This window comes from Halictus rubicundus, chromosome 2 (genome assembly GCF_050948215.1).
Source record: "Halictus rubicundus isolate RS-2024b chromosome 2, iyHalRubi1_principal, whole genome shotgun sequence".
NCBI lineage: Eukaryota > Metazoa > Arthropoda > Insecta > Hymenoptera > Halictidae > Halictus > Halictus rubicundus.
The window spans coordinates 16,823,779-16,843,755 of record NC_135150.1 but is presented as its reverse complement, the minus strand read 5'-3'; the positions used below and the strand labels follow the sequence as shown (position 1 = coordinate 16,843,755).

At 47.3% G+C, this 19,977-nt stretch overlaps 1 protein-coding gene across 7 annotated transcripts in view; it reads right to left on the bottom strand.

Moving 5' to 3' along the window:
* The window catches only part of Sulf1 (Extracellular sulfatase Sulf1), a 130,550-nt gene that overhangs the window by 97,391 nt on the left and 13,182 nt on the right, over window positions 1–19,977 (bottom strand). For 2 of the 7 annotated variants that reach the window (XM_076805662.1, XM_076805665.1), the window contains exon 1: window positions 6,007–7,169. The exons of 4 other annotated variants lie outside the window; for them this stretch is intronic. The gene's annotated coding sequence lies outside the window, so the exon portion shown is untranslated. Of the gene's footprint in view, window positions 1–6,006; window positions 7,170–7,192; window positions 7,537–19,977 lie in introns of those variants that run through there. One more of the 7 variants, XM_076805666.1, reaches the window with a different exon arrangement.

Genomic DNA, 19,977 nt, shown 5'->3' with positions numbered 1-19,977 from the left:
CGGTTCACCGGCTCCCCTTAATTCCCCAACTACCGTACGGAGTTCCTCCCGTGATCGACTGGCTGCAAGTTTTCGTGAAACCTGTCTGCCCTCGAACGGGCAACGTTCACGGGGAAACCATAAATCCACCCCCGGCCTGATGAACTCGCGTGATCGAGCACGGCCAGCTGTTGCTGAACAGTATTCCGGAGGATCGAACACACCGAAAATAGCGCGATACGTGCAGCGCAATAACTCATCGGCAGACTATTTAGACTCTCTTCCCTTTAATTAGGTGTTGATATACGTCGCTGAGCGAGTGATTTATAAACTCGCCGCACCAATTTAGATTCGTATCTCTCGGAATAAGTGCATCCTCGCCGGGCGCACGCATGGCCCTGACGAGCCTCGGAGAGCCGATCAACAGTTTTTCGTTGCGTAGACGACGCAGGCAATAAACTATCGGGCAGAATGCTTCGGTATTTCCGTTTACGCCGACTCAATGCATCTCTTTAGCGAGACGCTATTAACAAAACGACATTCCCCCGGCAGACCTGTCCGACGACAATTCCATCGACCAACGTCGCCCCCTGTCATAAAACAGGACGTCTGTACGGTATCGTAACATCCCTAGTCACAAAGAAACAAGCTCAGAAGTAAAATCGAGGACAGCGAATCAACGTCTGTCCGTTAGCAAAACGAAACCGCTCAATCCATCTGCGACGGAGGAGTCGATATTACCCGACAGCAGTGACCATTTGTTTGCCTATGACAATTTACTGTCCGACGGAGTCTTCCTCCATCGATTTGTCCACCCCTGTTCACAACGATTCCCGACCACTGGCTGTATCTAGTTTTTACGATCTGCCGGCCGAGCCTGAAGTGACTCATAGACAAGGTCCCCCCAACCTAACCCCATTGTTAGTGGTTTTCCCTGTTATGGGCGGAACGAAGTCAATTGACCGTGCGAGACTACTACACCCGACGTTTAACCATTCGCGGGTCCCTGTTACCAAACTTTACGGGTTCCGGCGATAGGCTCGATCCTTGTGGGCTCTTCAGGGTGAGGAGTCACCAATTTTCTGTCTCGAGATGTTGCGGCCACTTTGGTTTCTATCTGTCTGCGGTCTGACAAACGAATTTCTTCGAAATGCGATGTTGTGAATGAAACACAAGAAATTAAAGCAAAGGAATTTAGCTAATGAAAATGCAGCTTAAATATTAAAATTCGATATAATTACAGTGAATTCTGGATATATGTCAACAATATACCCAAGCGGTGTTATGTTTGCACTCCTCACGGGGTATACCCGCAGCAGCGGGGATAATTCCGCGACATTTATCATCCAGGTCAGGGCGACATATATAGAGAAATCACCGTATCATCCTCTTTAACACTCTTGGATCGTACAAGTCCCACCGCAATTACACCCACTACACAAATATATTACGGGAAAGATTAACATGTTAACTGACTTAAAGTGACAGTTTTTGTTTCTTTTTGCAACTTGCAACAACTCCGTTGGAAATGGAGCCCCGATCCGTCCGAATAATGAGAAAGATTCCGAAGCCAAGAAACCTTGGGAACCTAAAAGCTAGGAAGCGGAAAGCAAAAAGGTACAAAGCCTTATATTAGTCTACCCTTCGTTCCATTATTCCCGAAGAACTTATTACAGTTAAAACAAGAAAGTAATGAAACTGCAGTCAGAAACACAGCTCCGGAGTTGCCGCAGCTCCTGTTAACAGGGTCGCAAGTAAGGCCAATCGCGCCTCGATTCGTCCGGCAATTTTGCACGTCGAGAAGAAGCGAACGTTGCAGACGTTGTTGCAAAAGGTTGCTATTACGGGGCCGTTGCTCGCCGGATAAATTATTCGCTCGCGGAGAAAGAAAAAAGCTTGGCGCGGAGAGACCCGCTGAATCACGTCGCCCGGCGAAACGACAGGAGAGAGAGAGAGAGAGAGAGAGAGAGAGAGAGAAAAAAGCCCGGTTGATCGACGCTCGCAAGCTCTCGGAACACCAATTGAGTCATGTAAACTGATGTGGACTGATGCAAACTGGTGTGGGGTCAGCCGGGGTCACGCAACGTCTTCAAACGTCCAAGTAGCCGGGCCCCGGCTGACGTGAGAATGGCGTGTAATTTTCAAATGAGCCATTGAAAATACATCTAAGCGCACGGCGCCCGTGAAAGCAGCGCGCCGTTTCCGACGCGATCCTTGCACTCTGTCCATTTTTCTCCCTCGTCACACGACATGATTGATTTCCACCGACGGGGAAGAAGCCCCCCCCCCTCTCACTCTCTCGCTGTTTGCCTCTATCAATGGTTTTCAAGGACTTAACCTGCACGCACCGACCTTTTCTTGCTATTCAGCAGCCTGTTACGGCGTTCTTTAACGCTCCGTCTACCCGGCAGCTCAACGAGAACGATCCGGGACTTTTTGTTTCGCCGTTGCGCACCTTACCGGACGCTTTTGTGGAAAATTGTTGGGCAAAGTCATCTGTTCGCGCGCGTTGTAAACTGTTTGACACCGGGTCCATTTAATGGAGTCGAAGCGAATAGGTTTGGTATTTTTTATTTTGTAACTTTGAACGTCGTGGAGGAATTACTAAAGAAATCCGTCTATCCGTGCTGATGTTACAGTGAAAATTGTATCGAGTTTCAATAGCTGTGCTCTTGTACTTTGCACGTCAGAATTTGCATACGCTGATAGAAAAAGATTTGATGAATAGACAAGATGAACGAGCATGTTTACGGTAAACAGTATAAAAAGGAAAGGCGCAGAGTCCTATACAATTATAGTCTGCACGTGCAACTGGATTGAATGTTGCATACACTGCTAAAAAGTGTGTTCAATCGTTTCTTGGGTGACTAGTACGAAAAGAGGGAATGGAAAGAAAATCTCAATAAAAACCATGAAATAATACAGGATTTCTTAGTATTTCTATAGGCTATAGACACAATCAACAATAGAATATTTTTCGACGATAGATACAGGGTGGTACGCATAAAAAGGGGTTACCTAAACCGTCTCTCATCAGTGACCGTTTGAAAACGGTGATCAGAAATCACAGAAAGAGAAACGTTACTTATTCGAACGAATTAAATGCAACAACCCGTAATCGTTTTACGCACGCAAAAATCCACCCCCGCAGCGTACAGACCCTCGGTTCCCGGGAAGAAATTCACCCCCGAATCCCACCGGTTCGATCTTGATTACGGATCGATTGTCAGTCCGGTGGACAAACGGTCTCCGCGAAGCCTCAAATTTTCTATGAATGCGCGGAAAGCAGGGGCGGGGTTGTTGGTCCGATTGAAACGAATCGGATCGGGGGGGAAACGGTTCGCGGGGCTCGGTTTATCGTTCGCAATCGCGACAGATATTGTCCCCCAAGAGGAGGCCGGATTAGTCCCCTTTCACGATGCTCGAAAAGTCGTTCCGTTTCCCTTCCCCCGGACCAACCGGCGCGGAACGCGGCTTTATCGTCCGGCAGGATCGAGAGCCGATACCCGACGATTGATAAATGGACAATCGATGCATCCCCCACACCCTGGATCAGCCGGGAGGGATACCACGGCCGCAGAGCGTCATAAACAGCTGACCACGTTTCGGTAACATATGGTCCTACAATATTCCCGGCGCTTACCGAGGACACACCGGACATTGCCTCTTCTCTGCGATCCTGTTCCTCGTGGACGATAATACCGGCGGGAGAGGGAGAGGGAGAGGAAAGAGAGAGAGAGAGAGAAAGAGAAATGAGAGTGGGAAAAGGGGATGAAAGGGAAAACTCCGGTCAGAGGAAAATAGAGACCTAGAGAGGGGAGTAGGGAGAATGAGAGTAGCATAGAGAGAGAGAGAGAGAGAGAGAGAGAGAGAGAGAGAGAGAGAGAGAGAGATAGGAAGAGAAAAATTTTGGAAAAGAAAAACGGAGAGGGAACGATAGAAACTAAAAAAGATAAGGATACAGAAAAATAGAGACAGAACTCAGTCAGAAAAAGAGAGAAATGAGGAAGTGAAAAATTGAAACGTAGAAAAATTAAGAGTCCTGCAAACGTAGAGACAGAGAGAGAGAGAGAGAACTAGAGAAATGGGTGAGAGAAAAATTGATTTCAAGAAAAAATGGAGGTACGGAGAAGTAGAGCCGGAGGAAGAGGAAAAAATCATCACAGAGGGAGAGAGCAAAATGGAGAACTGTTGGGAGGAAAAAATTGGAATAAATAGAGAAGTAGAAATGTAAAAATATATATAGAGAGAAGAAGAAAAATAAGAGGAGAGATGGAAATAAAGAAAAAAAAATGGATGGAGAGAAAAACGAGGACAGAGGGCGGAACAAAGGGAGAAGAGGTGAAGAGGGAGAGAGGTAGAAAGAGAGGGAGGCAGGGAGGCTGAAAGGGAAAATTGGCTGGACCTTGGCCGAAAGAAAACAGGGATGAGGGGTCTGGGTTAGGTCCACCGAGGAGAGGCGCGCTTTAAACCCGGTCCCCAGACCCACCTTTGTTGCCTGTAATTATGTTAATTCCCGGCAAACGGATCTCGCGCTGGTCCGATGTTTATCAAACACGGTTTAAATATTCTCCACGGCCGGTACGAGCCGTTCGCGGGAACAAAACGACCGGTTTTAGAGTATAATGGCTCCTCCCCGAGCGCCGAAAGAAATTCCTTACAATTGCGCGCACCGCTTCGTTTGCGGTCCACGAAACCTGTGTACGGGAACATGAACGTGCGTCAGGGATCGCCTGCGAATTCTGCGCGTGATTGAACCTTGTCTAACCCATAGGGAGATTAACCCTTTTGGATGGGATACACCTTTAACGTTTCTAAATCGTTCGGTGAATAAATCTTTCGGCGAACACGGTTGCCCAACGTTTATTGCAGCTCCGAAAATATGAGGGACGATGTATAATTTCTTTTTCAATCCTTTGGACAGGAGATTTAATAATATACCGAGCTCCCTGGTCAGACGGTTTACTATCCGGACGTTCTGTTATGCAAACAGAGCGGTTCCCAGCAACAGATGGTTCGAGCAAACACAGACTGATCATAACAATTTAGTAGGAAACTCTGTACTGGTAAGTATATTGACGTATGGATCAAGATATGGATCCCTAGTTTCGGTGGTCGATGACGTATCCGACAAAGGAATGCCCCTTCTCCCACGAACAATAATAAATATCAATAAACTGTGGTAAGTTCCTAAAAGTTCATATTTTCGAACGTCCAGTTTGTGTACCTTGAAACAAACACTGAGAAGAACAGCAGGGTTAAACAAACTATCGGTCTGCAGTACAGACTCTGTACTGTGTTTATCTAATGGTAAATCTCGTTTGATCCAGATATTTGAAACTACTGTGCTTCATGTTCTAGAAGCTACGCGAAGGATACAATTATTTTCATTAACCCTAAACTTACCAAGCACAATGCATATAAAAGTGAAACGTCTTATAGGAAGGAGAAGATTGAATTTGCTTAAACTTTGTACGATTTCCATTACAATACAGTCAAACCTGTTTTTGTGCGGTCCTTATCTATGCGATTTTTTATGCGGTATATGATTGCCAACGTAATTTAATTATTTATTTTGTTTGGTAAGCACTTTCTCGCTATTTCGCAAATCTTGGACATATTTTCCAATTGAGACTCTTTTTTATGCGGTCCCTCTCCACCGCATACAAATTTTCTTTAATATGTTGTAAAGAATTATATGTTATGTTTATGAAGTTTCTGAATAGTTCTTTTTTTTTGTGCGGTCCCTATCTACCGCATAAAAGAGATTTGACTGCATGCGCTTAAATAAAGAAGTCAATTCAGTAATTTCCTATGAAAACGTTTTTAGAATTTCAATAATTGTGGAATGGAAAATCGGCCATTTTGACCGTGCTGGGTTTAGTGTTAAACGTAGCAAGAAGATTGTATAAATGCTTGAGTAGCTATAGGAATCTGCAAATTAATTTATGATTCTCTGTCTGGTCTGCTTTCGGAGGGTCAAAAAGAAATTGGATAAGAATGTATAAACATTGCCAACCCTATTACCTTTGTCCTCTATCCTACGAGTCAAAAATCGCAAAGAAGAGTAACCCAACGTTTCGGTGGGCAGCGGTATTTCAGAAGAAAGCCACCCCGAAGCGAGAAGTAGGCGGTGCTGTCCCGAGCGCAATAAGCGATAACTCTCGGCGGGACATAATTTCCAGAGGGTGGGTCGTCGCTCGGGCGGTTATGCAAATCGAACGATGACTTCGCGAGCCCGGGCCGTGGTGTTTTCATCGTGCCGTGAATAGACTGATGCTTTAATAAATAGTGGGAACCGGCCGCGCTATGAATCGCGCATTTACACAGCCGCGGGAGGAGCCGAACGCGTTTCGGAGCCGGCGCCGCTTTTCACGGTGCAACGGCCGCTTTCACCGCGATGCAATCAAAATTTCCCATTACGGATCCGACGTTGAGGTCCGGCCGTCCCCGGTGTCCACGGTTCTAAATAGCCGATTTTAAATCCACCCCGGGTGCTACCCCGAAAACAGAAACACCGCTTTGCCCGTCTCGCACCGGGGAACCACCGAAATATTCGCCGGAGGCGGCCGCGCGCGAGTTTTTCTAAAGCGAAAAACGATACCCCTCTGCGACAGCTCGAGCTGCTCAGGCTTAGACATATCGCGTTTCGATGTAAAATTATACTGGCCGTATAGTTTCCCATTACATGTTCCCGTAGTTTCGGCGGCCGCGGGCCTAGGCGGGCTCGGGCCTCGGGCTTTCACGCCTTCTTTAATCATTCCGTTCCCTTTCGTTCATTTGTTCCACTGGATACAGTTCATTGTCCGGTTCGGCTCTTTATGGCAGCTCTGATTGGACACAAAGTGGTCAGTTGGTATAATCAACCCTGCGTTGTAATAATTGATACGCAGACTGCCCGGAGCTTTGTACAAATTTTTACAGACCATTTTGTGAGTATCGGGGCCTTTTATCGGCTAAGACGTGGCTTTGTTAAAATATACACTTCATCATAACGTAAAACTTTGTCAAATGCCTTTATATTATCATTTATTAAATTATCATAAGCTTTACTCTAAATCCACCGCTACCTTTTTCTCATCGATTCACCCCCTGACAACTCATTTCACCAATTTGAAGCGAATCGAAATATTGCTTCGCTGGAGCTTCGGTAATTTCAGGAAGCAATTCATTCATTTGATACGCGATTAGCAACCATGTCCAGGGCTGGTACCTACTTCGGTGTTTCCCATTCGTCATCGTTGAACCACGACCCGCACAATCGAAAACGGACAGCATCCCGCCGCGGCCGCGCAGCGACACGGTCAATTTCACCCTCGACAATGGATCTTAATTGCAGATCCGTTCGTTCACCGAGCCGATCGACCGTCGAGCAATCAACCGGTGCTGTCCGAGTTATCGTAACCTCCTTATCGTCCGGTGTTTATTTATCGTATCGTCGCCGATACCCGGCCACGGACTCCGGGGCTTAATCTGGAGCGGCACACGTCGCGGAGCCCGATAGACTCGCGTAAAATTAGCTTATCGCCGCGGTTCGGTTCCGCCGTTTCAACCGTGCGTTTGCGACTGAAACGCCGACGCTTTCGCCCGCGCCAGAAATAAGCTTTGCACCCTGGCCTGGATGTCCCAGGCCTTATGTCCGATAATTGCCGGGAGCCCGCGAGAATTGCTTTCACTTCGCTATTATTAATTGCCCGGCGTCGTTGCTGCCATCGGCTAGCTCCGCCAGCTGTCTTCTCTCATTCACCTGTGTGCAACGTATTTTACATATTCTCTATGCTCGAGCGTCTAAGTCATCTTGTCAGCTCTCATCCACGCGAAGACTGAACAATTATTAGACTCGCGAGCTAAAGCGCGGATTACAAGAGCCAAGACTCCGTAGATTCGCGATAAGGTAGAGTGACCACGTTACCGACAAAAATAGGCGAAAAATGGTTTCGTGTGCCCCAACTTTTCGTCCTTATATGAGAATATTTTCTATATGACAATATTTGAGGAAGGTTCAATCTAGCGCTCGCTGGTCATGAGCTGACGAGATCATACAGATCTTTGGTAATATAAGCGTTAGAAAACTTGAAGCACGTTTTGATAATACAGAGCAAAAAATGTGACAAGTGACAAGTTTAGTCACAGACATAGGACCCGTCGGATCAAGACCAAGACGAATCTTAAGTCAGTGGCTGAAGACTTACTGACTCTGCAAAAGTCACGCGACTACCCTTGGCCATTAAGGTAATTCGAACAGCGGTGAACTTAGAGGCAAGCTCCGTCGATCGCAAGGTGTCGTACCCGGTTTCACTTTTGAACCGTCGTCCCCGGTGTTCGCTTCCAAAGTTCAAAGTTGTCCAAACATTTTGCGATTCCATTATGCGAGTCCGACGCGCCGAAGAGGCCAAAAATTTGTCTTCCCGCTCCGGGGGACCGTCAAACATTTGCCCGGGGCCCGGTCACTGTGGACTCAGGCGACCGGTTCTTGAACGTACCGTTTCAAAGCGAACATTTTTTTGGATATATCTCGAACCTGATAAGAAGACCTTCAAAAGCCGCCCCGTCGTATCGTGGGTCGTTGAACCGGCTCCGGAGAGAACCGGGGAACCTCCGGACCGCTAGAAGAGGTGGAGGGAGCGCACACCGTCGTTATCGCGACATTAGCAGGCTTATCAGCTTTATCGTGTCGATCGACGGGCCCGCGAACGGAACACCTCGTATATATCGGACGTCGTCGCGGGCGAGATCGAAATGCCACCGGGCTCGTTAAACGACAGAGGATCGCCGCATGCCTCGATGGACGTCCAGCCGGCTCGATGAAGTTGTCGCCGATGTGGGTCAGTCTCATTTACGGGATCAATCTTGTCGCGAGCAGTCCCGCGGCCGAGCGGATGAATAACAAATCCGCGAGATTCGATCGCGATACGCTCACCGGGGAACTAACGAGCGATTAAGGGAAGTCTCGATCGGACAGGCAGCTTACAGGAAACCGCATTCGCCTTGGATCACTCTACGCTGCTTTAGCACGTTGACTGTCGTGTCACCCATAGGGGGAGACGGAATTGTTTGTCCAGGTTATAGAATGAATTTTTGCGTTAATATATTCGTTGTACCAAATTCGATTAGGATCTGTAAAATGCAAGAAAGTTGGAGCATTTCAACAATTTTTATTTTATTAAATAACTTACTTTGATTTTATGGAATTTTTTAGGTTTCTAGTTTGGCAAAACTGTCGGGGATTCTACGAGTAGGCGTGGCTTCCTTGCTCTCGATTTTATCGGCGTGCTCCGTGGGGCAATTAGTGTACTTGTTGGACCTGGACATTCTCTAAAAATCTAACTCCGATAATCTCCAGGGACTTCAGGCTGAATTTTTGTCCTTCATCCTAGGACAGCTCTGAATATCTTCAACAACAGGCGTGATTCTCTTCAATTTTGCTGAACATCCTCTAAAAATCTAGAAGACGACACAACGATTCTCTACATTGAATCTTTCCTCGTTCTTTATCAGAATAATTGTATTTTCGCTTCCAACGATGATCGATTGGCAACCAGCAGCCATAGATCATGTGCGACGAGTATTCCGCGACATTGTCCCCTGGGGCAAGGCTTTCAACCACGCCAGAGAAAGAAGATTCTCAATCCTGTAATAGAATTTCGTCATTTGTCCTTAAACAATGATAGCCTCGCTCCTCCCACTTTCAAGGCAGCCAGGTCCATGCCCCATAGGGCACTCTGTACCCCAAACTTGTTCACACCCTCCGAGAACGTTCGGTATCGACTACAAAGATCAAATCGAGGGAACAGGGGGGGGGGGGGCAGTATCGAATATCGGTGAAATCCTGGCCCCGAGGGGAATGTTAATGACCTAACCCAGACGCGCAGTCCTCTATAGCTTGGCGAGCATTAGCCTTAACACTTTCAAGCTTCACGGTCGCCGTCGCCGGTGCATGGCACGAGAATTGGACGATTGCCCAGCGACAGTGTTCCCCCGTGCCGCCGCCCTGCCGCGGTATTAACATTCAACGCGGCGTAAATGAGTTGGGCGTATATATTTATCTTCGGTTGGTGCACTTCCGCGAAAAACCTGCGGCCGGAGGTGGCCACTGGTCGGGATCGATCGTAAAACGCTTTATATACCGGCGCATACCTCAGCGGTTTCTTCCACGAGCGCTTCTTCGGTCCACACGACGGGGAGACGCCCGTTGATCCCTGGCTCCGGTTCGCTCCAGAACAAGACACCGTTCACCTCTCTACGGTCACGCGAGTGCGGAAAAATCCCCTTTGCATAATCGGCGTCCTCGGTTACCGGGAGTGGCTGCATCGGTTGCGCAATCGAGCCGCCAGTTTTGAGGCTTTCGCGACTCCATGGTGTCTGGAAGTCCTGTGTCTCTATCACTGCTAAGACTTTAGGGTATGCGGTATGATCTTCCGAAGGAGTTGCCGCAGGAATTAATAAAATCGTAGAACCGTTGCTTGGAACTCGAGTGTTCCGTTCGTGAGATTCGCAAGCATGAAATTGTGCATTCATATTTGTGGACCACGGTGGTTGTTGGCTAGAAACCTATTTCGGAAGAGGACAATATTTTATGTAATATTTTTATAATATTATAAGATTTTATAAGAGGACATTCTTGTTCGGTCGTTTTCCACAATTCAAGAACACCTGAAGGTGGATTATCATATTTTGCCAGCCTTCTTTTCACAATTGATCACAAATTTTTGATTGGGTTTATATCTGGACTTTGTGCTGGCCACTTCATCACAGGAAACTTCTGATTTCCTAGCCAGGTTTTTACTATCTTTGCAGTATGCTTAGGGTCCCCATCTTCTTGAAATACTACTTCATCTTCAGCAAATTCAATAGAATTAACAACAGAAGGTAAATTATTTTGCCAAATATTTAGATAATGCTCTTTGCACATGATACCTTCTATCCGAACTAAGAGACCAACACCCTTATGAGTAAACCAATCGCAACACATAATTGAGCCACCCCCGAACTTCATAGTTTGTTTTATGCTACTTGCTTGATTACTATTTTCGGATGAAGTCCAGTACCAAGACCTTCCATCAGATTCAAATCTATTAATTTTTGTTTCGTCAGACCATATAACTCTTTTCCAATCTTCTGTTGTCCACTCTTTGTATGTATGAGCTAATTTTTTTCATAGTTTAATATTTTTGTCCGAAAGAGCTGGTTTGCGTTTCTTTTCTTTCGCTTTTAACCAGATTCTCTTTAAAGAGCGTCGAATGATCCATTCACTTGTATTTACTCCAACGTCTTGAGCCGCGATTTTTGGAGTTTTATGACTTTCAGACCGAAGGCGATTTGCAATTACTACAGTTGGCTATCAGTGTTTGTTGACAATTTCATTTCCCCAGCATTTGTGTACCATCTTAACCGTTTCTGATGAAACGTGCAAAACTGTAAACATTGCTTCAAATCCTTATTTTTGTAAAATATTATATATATTGTTAATATTATCTAACATAAACTGTTGTGTTTTGTTTATCACATTCGCCATATAATTGTTAATACCTAAGCTTTATCATTCAATTGATAAATAGGTTATAAATAGGTTAATTGTTATTACCTAAGCTTTATCATTCAATTGATAAATAGGTTATAAATAGGTTAATTGTTATTACCTAAGCTTTATCATTCAATTGATAAGAAGGTTGTATTATCACGTTTTATGTAAAACTAGCGAAGTGTGCTTACACTTTTGCTCGTCACTGTATCAAACTTAGATACTCGACTAATTCCTAGAATTTAATTTAATCGTATTGAATGCTTAATACTCCAGGATATTTTCTCAGTACGTCCAGGTGTATCTATTATTTTATCCGACCCCTCTGCATCGTTTGTAACAACTTCGAAGACGCGGATAATAGATGGGACCCTAGACGGACGGAAGAGTGAAAAGAAGAGGACCATTTCTATTTACGATCTCCCCGGAGTCCCATCAATGAGGCAACCTATCAGGCCCTGGACACATCTCCGGTAATCGATTAAAGAAGCTATCTGCATTAAACGGAGAAGCAGCTTCTGAAAGGATATCAGCTTAGAACTTTTACCGTCATAAGCACAGCAAACTCCGCAGCGATTCGCTCCTAAAAAGTGACATTAGACTTCAGACTTGAGAGCCCGGATGAAGCCATGATCGTCGGGCAGAGCGGCTCTTTAGGCGAGTACGCGTCTCCACATCGTGGGAATCAGGAATCGGATAGACTGTAGCCGGCCCGATGAACGTTCTTGCCGCATAAACAAGAGCATTAAATTCGCGCACGGCTTTTTGCGGTGTCGACGCTAGCAAAACGACGATTTTTCCTCTCGCCCGGCCAGAAGAGGCCTGGGGAAAAGTAAACAGCAAAAAGCCGAGCTATCTCGCGATCGATGGTCACGCGGACGCGGAAACGCGCGGACGAAGAGGACGAAGCAAAAAGGATCCCACTTGCGGCCGGTAGAATCGACTTCGAGAATCGATTCTCGCGTGCCGCACGTTTCACGGCCTGGCCGCGAAACGAACGTGACACACCTGGCCGATACGCTGCACGCAATTACCGCTTGAATTATGCGATTCTCACCGGGTAACCTTTTTTTCTTCACCGCGGCGAATACCAATCAGCCGGCCGCGTACAATTAAAACGCCGGATTTTTTTCGAACGACCGCGAGCCATCGGGAGATAAGCGCCGAGCGCCCCGTCAGCAATTGCTTGCCTCGAGACTGGATACCGTGATAACGTTGCGCAGGGATATTAATTACCGTGATAATGCGCAATGAAGCCCGAGGTCGGCCGAGTCTGCCGTCTTCGAGAAAATAACGATACTCGAGGTTCCAGTCGATTGCATTCGACGCGAGTCTGTACTGTCATTATCTCGCATATCGTTGAGCATCTGCCGATGGTTTGCAATGCTTGAAGACTGCGGTCTTTTTTTTTTTAAATGAAGAACATATCTGCCCATATTTGCTGTTATTTTGCTATTTATTGTTACCATAGACTTTGTACAATTGATTTCGATGCTTTCTACTGAATAGGAAAGTCAATGTCATTTTCTAAAAAGATCTTGTAGTACTTCAGGAGGTACTCTATTGGTTAAGGGTTGAACAATGCGAATTTCGAAGATGAACAAATAACGAACACAGTCTTAGCAACATTAATTATTTTTAAAACGTTGCCATCTAAAAGAAAATTAACATACATCAGCAATCATCCCCTCGGTTAAGGGTTGAACAGAGTGGCAATAATTATTTTAATGTACCTATTGCGTACTACACATCAATGTACTGTCCATCAATGTACATCAAGAACTACGATCGAACAGTGCGGATTTGAAAGATGGATAAACACTAAGTAAGATGTTAGTAACACGAATTGTTTTAATATTGCAACTAAATTGACCTGTCTGCTTCCCACTAGAGAAAATAATAAAATGTTACCTACCAAAAGGAAATACAGGTACATATACCCTTCAGTTAAAAATTGAACAGAATGAACGTCGGAAGAGGATGAATAGCAAATAAAATTTTACAGACATTCATTATTTTAATATACCGACTAGACTGACCTAACTGCGATCCACCGAAGAGAGAACCACCCCGTCAGTAGAGAGTCGAACAGTATTTAGGTGGATAAATATGGAGTAAAATTTTATAGGCATTCGTTCTTTTAATATAGCAACTAGACCGAGTTAACTGCTTTCCAGCGAAGAAAATAATACGCAGTAAAAGGAAACGAGTCTGCATCGCGAACCACCCCATCTCTCGAAGAGTCGAACAGTATTTCGAAGGTGGATAAATACCAAATAAAATTTTACGCGGCATTCATCGCGTCGATGAACCAGCTAAATTGACCTGGCCGCCTTTCCCGGAAGAGGGTTATAAAGCGTAGCCCCGCGAAGACAAATTATATCGCCTCGGCAGCCGCGGCATCAGTTAAGGGTTGAACGGTGAGGCTTCAGAAGGCGTAGGTACAGATAGGTTTCTGTTAAACACGCGAGCAAACGGGAGGCTTATTTTTTATTCGCTATCATCCCTGTCTGCGGCGTGCATCGGTCGATTATCGCCAGACGCACGAGGGCGTTTTCCTCTTCGATACTTCTTTATCTGGTTTCCTGAATGGGCGTATTAGGGGACGATTACCTTTGCCGGAGGAGACGTCGGGCAAAAGGAGATATCATTAAAGATATTATCGCGACACGGCCCGTAAAGCAATCTCGATCTCCCGGCCGAAGAGGGGGAGGGGGGTTGGGCCCGCACAAAAGCCTCGGTGAGTCACACGGCGTTTGTATATCTAACGCGTCTGTATCTGGCCTTCCGTGGCCCCGGCACGACGAAGAAATATGCGGCCGAAGGCAGATGCACTCTCCCCGGTGCAACCGGGGTTGCCGTTGAAGCGCCATTACGCTCGATTAACTTATAAATCTGGCCGGGAACGAGCGTTTGCCCCCGCCCACGCGCGACTCCATATATCTGAATACGCTCCGGTCTTTCTAATCGTGTCCGCGTAAACGCCGAGACAACCCCGCCACAATTTGTCTTCGCGTTCAAAAGGTCGGGAGAAAAAAGGGCCCCGGGCGTCCTCCTCCTTCTTCTCCTCCTCCTCCTCCTCCTCCTCCTCCTCCTCCTCCTCCGTCCGAGCGTCGTCGTAAATCTCAGTCGACGCCGGGAGGAAGTGAAAGTTTTCGTTAAAACTTGCTTTATTACCATAATATATCTGGGTGCCTGGAACGGCGACGACCCAGCCCGTCAGTCTCATTCGAGAACCCTGGCCACGTTTTAGTGGCATCGTTTCCGTGACGATCACAGCTGCCACTCGGCCGAACCTTCGTCCACCGAGACAATAAAGTGCCGCGCTAACTACGGTGCCGGTGGACTCTGATGCCAGTCCACCCAGACAGCTAAATCTTGCGCGAGGAGGAGCAAAAGAGGACAGAGAATATCGAATGCAAATAGATCCCGGATAATGCCGGGACCCGGGACACTGTCATCTAGCGTGTCGTGATTGTTGGACTTCCTTCGTTCCAGATAAGGAAATTTTTTAAATTTTTATCTCAAGATAAGGGACCGGGTTCAACGTACACACTCTGTGACTCGCGCGTTCGTTCGCCGATATCGCTGAAAAATATTTTATCGGCGACGATCGTCGCTGTTTCCAGAAAATTGCAGGGACTGGCGTGTCTCTTGAACTGTGTGCGACAGGTTCGAGAATGCGAAACTTTGCTGCCTAGAATTTAGATTAATTACATTAATTCATTCAGTCACATTCATCAAAGAAACACATAAACTTCAAAAATCATAATTTCTAGCAATGTATGTTTCTAATACGAATATGGGACAGGGAGAAGACATACGTTATCAGTTTCCATGTCCAAAATCTAACACCTGATGTTACATTGCAGTTTAAAGGCTCTCGCCCACTTAACATTGCCGCACATGAACGACACCACACCAACGTCAACGAGTTTATATTGTTATACGTATAGCTCGAATGCGGATGCGTTTACCTAATCGTAGCAGCACAGTATCGACACTCTTCCTGTTTTTCTTTTTCCTCCTTCCGATAGAAATGAGTACTTTTAAATATGTTATTCTGCTGTCGTTGTGCAGAGCCTGTACATTTTTTACTTGTACACCCTTTCGCTCGCCCACTAAAGAAACATTCAATGAACACTCATGTTTTATTACCAAGTAAATATCGTACGATTCCTGTTTGCCCGAATCTTAACCAAGTAAAGCATTGTCCGAGCGACTAAATGTCTCGAAAGGAGAGAGTTGACAAGTACATTGATTTCTCTATATATGTCGTCAGCGCCTGGATGATAGACATCGCGGAATTATCCCCACTACCGCGGGGTATACTGAGAGGTCTCGGACGCCGAGGAGTGTAAACATAACACGGCTCCGGTATGTCTCCTGAACGATACGACACTGACAAGGCCCGTGTTGTTGACATATATCGAGAATTCGCTGTGATGAGTCACGTGGAATTTTCGGATAATAGATCCATTGTGATGCTGGGTCTCGATTAGGCTCACGGGCTCGTTGAACAGAGTTTCTGGAGCTTGAACGGAGGCCGCGTGAGACGGCGACGAGACTCGTTGTAACGCGGCCAGTCTGGGAAAAATGAATTACAAGGCCAGTTACGAATTAGTCACGCGTGCGGAAGGCGCGCTGAATCGTTGCCGGTCCCTATTATTATTCCGCGTTGAACGGTCACCGTTGCCGCTCCGCGTATCCATTACTGTCCGGCTTGTAATACGCGCGACAAATAAACAAGTGTCAACACGGCGCGGCCAGATCTGTGAAAGGGCGAACGGTATTAAGCGAACTGGAGAAGAAAAGGTAACGCGAGGAGAGAACGACTTATTGCCGTCAGCGGCCCGGAGACAATGGCCCATAATTCACGGGCAGTGTCGCGAAAACGTGTGAAACCATGTGGACGATGCCATGGGTGTACGGTTCTGCATTGTTGTGGCTAGATAGCTGAACCCGTTCGAGCGTCAAACAATCCTCAACGACGACCTAATCACGGGAAAACTGTCGGTACAACCGCCACCGCCGCTAGTTGATCGAGAGCGGATTCGTTTCGAGGAATCGTGGTCCTGTGCCTTCGATCTTTCGGGTGTCGGCATGCGATCAGGTATGCTACCTGGACGAGGGTGGTTACGCCAGTTGGCGCGTAGCCACGACATTTGACGCCCCTCGAAGAAAACACGGTCCCCAGGCTTGCTTTTGTCCGAGCGCGCAGGACCTTTGAATACCTCGATGAAAATTCCACGCCGGGAACTATTCCATCTACCTGGTAAGATCGCCGTCGGGGACCCGAATAACTTAAGCGAATACTCATAATAGGGGCCCCGACTATGGAAGGGTGGCGACCAGTTCGCAAACCGTATCCTACCTCTGAGTTTTTGGGACGATATAGAGCCTCGGTTATACCAGCTCTTAGCCTCCATTACATTGTATACTAACGGGTTCGGATAAACGAGGTTATACTGTACTTGTTGCGCGCGAAATTCCGGATGAAAAGGGCTGTTGCTGCGGAGCGACGTCCCAGTATGCCACTTAGTGTCTCCATAAAATATACGGCGCACAGTGGTCGATTTTTCTAAAAAGTGGGACAAAAATCTATATGACTTGAAACTTTAATTGATTCGCAAATAATAGAATCGAATACACCGTTAACCTTACTGTACGCCACTGTAGTGGTTTCCGTGGAAAGCATCAGTTTGAACGGTACGAACCACTATAGTGGCTTTTGTGCCATGCGCGGCCAGCCGCGCCGTCCCTGGGAGACAGACTTGCGGACAAGCGCGCCGTACTTAAGAGGTTAATGTTCCTAGGTAGATGATGTATCTTCCTTGTCGTGTAAACAACCGGACACCAACACATTAATAGTCTAAAATATTTTGAACCTCTTCATTGCTTCAAATTGCAACCACTCATTCTTGTCACAAATGCATAAAATCCGCAGTCAAGCAATGACCCAACATCGCCGTCGGTCACGATGGACTTTTCCACCGAAAATCCCAGAAAGATTCTAGAAGACTGTTTCGTTCAGTTTCGCTTTACACGTTAAATCAAGAGGTTATACTTCAAGTATCTTGAAAGCTGCTCGTTGGCAAGGGGTTGAGAGTAATTGGTGCGACCACCTTGCGAGCCTGTCCAACGTCGCCAGGTTCTGAAAGAGCCTTCTCCGTCATCGCGATGCCGAGAAGGTCGATAAGGTGACCGTTTTCCCGGGAGAGAAACGAAGCAGATGCGCGACAGGTTTTTGAGGAGGGCGGGTCGCCGAGCGTTCCCAGGCGAAAAGCGCGGCCGTCCCCCCCATTCGGCTCGTGAAAGACATTTAGGCGATATGCTCGCGGCGGCACTCGAGGGCCTCGGGATTCGGTGGCGGGCACAAAAAGCGGTGGGGGTGCGGTCTCTCGGCGGTTCTGGTGCCAAAATGAGTGCGACGTCGAGTGGCTCGGGCCCCGGGACTCCAGGTACTTAAGATTCTTCCGTCCGAAATGGCTGCGCGACGACGACGAGGCGCGAGACCGAACAGACTAACGACCCGCCTCAATTTACCGAGAATTTTTCGGGTGAAAAACCGGCGACCCGTCGAGACCGCGACGTCGCGGCGTCGGGTCAACGATCGAGAATTACTTGAAATTACGACCGCGATTATACCGCGGTCGCAAGAACAGAATCGTTTCCTCGAAGCTCGCGAAAAGAGAGAGAGAGGGAGAAGAACGCTCCGCGAGAGAATTTACCAAGATGAATCGCGGACTGCCTGTCTGAGCAAGTTTCGCTGGATGGCAGCCTCTGATTAATTGCCATAGCGACGCGTTTCTAGCAATTTGATAAACGTGAATTATCGCGGTCACCGCGGTGATCGATGTCGCATCCTGGCGACCGATGCAGGCTTTCTGCGTGTTGTACTTCGCCTCTATAGCATCGCGGTTCTTCTTTCGCCACCGCGTGGTGCTAAATGTTCGAGCTACGTCCTGTTCTTGCTACTGGATAGTTTCAGTTGGACGATCTTCTTTCGGTTCGTCGTGATTCTGCTTTTAGTGGCTAGTGGCACGACCAATTGGAGGTGCGATGTTGCTACGGGAAGGTTACAGATGGCGCTTTACCCACCTAATATCGCGGTTCTAGCTCCACTAGCTCGTAACACGACTAAATGCAAAGCAATAAATAGTAGTTGGCCAATGAGGGCGAAGGTGATACAGTTTCTACAGTTTCTGGAGGTCGTATTCTATCCCTCGAGTTGTATGAGATTATGAAGGGATATGTAAAATCCGTGCCAGCACCCAGAAAAGTCTTCCAAATGATTTGTAACCTCTTAAACACTGTACGCCACTATAGTGGCTTCCGTGGAAAGTATCAGTTTGAACGTTACGCACCACTATAGTGGCTTTTGTGCAATTCGCGGGCAGTCACGCCGTCCCTGGGAGACGGAGTTGCGGACGATCGCGCCGTATCTGGGAGATGGAGTTGCGGACAAGTGCGCCGTGCTTAAGAGGTTGAGACCCTCCTGCCACTTACAGATCCTAAAATCGGAAAAAACATGTAGACTGGCGCCACTAATGCGACTCCAGAGCAAAGTACTAAGAACGAAACGCTCTTCTTACAGATGTCCTCATCTCTCATTTACAGCAATCGGAGAAAGAACGTCTCGGACATCCACTCGAGAGAGGAGACTTCAACGGCGACACAAGATAAGCCCAGGACAACGGGATAAGCTCAGTTGCAGGACCCTCTTCGACGGCGACCGCGTTCGTCGGGGATTAACGATTGTGAAATAAACCCGTCAAAATCGAGAGGCAGTTCTTTCTACCGAGACGTTCGAGGCACAAAACGGCCCCCGCAAGAACAACGCTATTAAAAACCCATTAAACGTTCGACTTTGGTTAAACGACCGTTCAACTGTCTCGTTACCGTGTGTTTTTCTGCGGAGGAACGGGGCGCGGTTTCCTCCTCTCACGTTCGACCGGTTCGCGCGATCGTTCGTCGCGATTTCTATGCATCGGCGATTTATCGCGCCGCCTAATCATGTCGCGTTTCGTCTGTCGCGCGACACGCGAACCGTGATCGATGTTTCTGCACGCTTGAACGTCGATATATCTCTTGTACATCGGCGTGGGGAGGGGGGGGGGAGGAGAGAGAATTATCGTTTTGAAATATACCAGGCTTCGCGGAACGGAAAATGCTAATCCAGGTCAGCTACGATTCCGCTTCCGGGATCGAGACGAGCCGATCTATACGGGCACGGTGTGTGCCTAACCGGCCGAAAAGCTGATAACACCAGGGAACTGCTATAGCGACGTCGACGACGAGCGGAAAGAATCGCGGGCAACGACCAGCTTCGACGGATATTCGGCCGACGCTCGAGCCACAATGGGTCACCATGGGCGGTCCGAGCCTAAGTTACGAGCATGGGAACCATCCAATGGAATCTAACACCTACCAGGCGCCGTAATACGGTTTTAACCCACCACCGGCGCGCCGCAAAT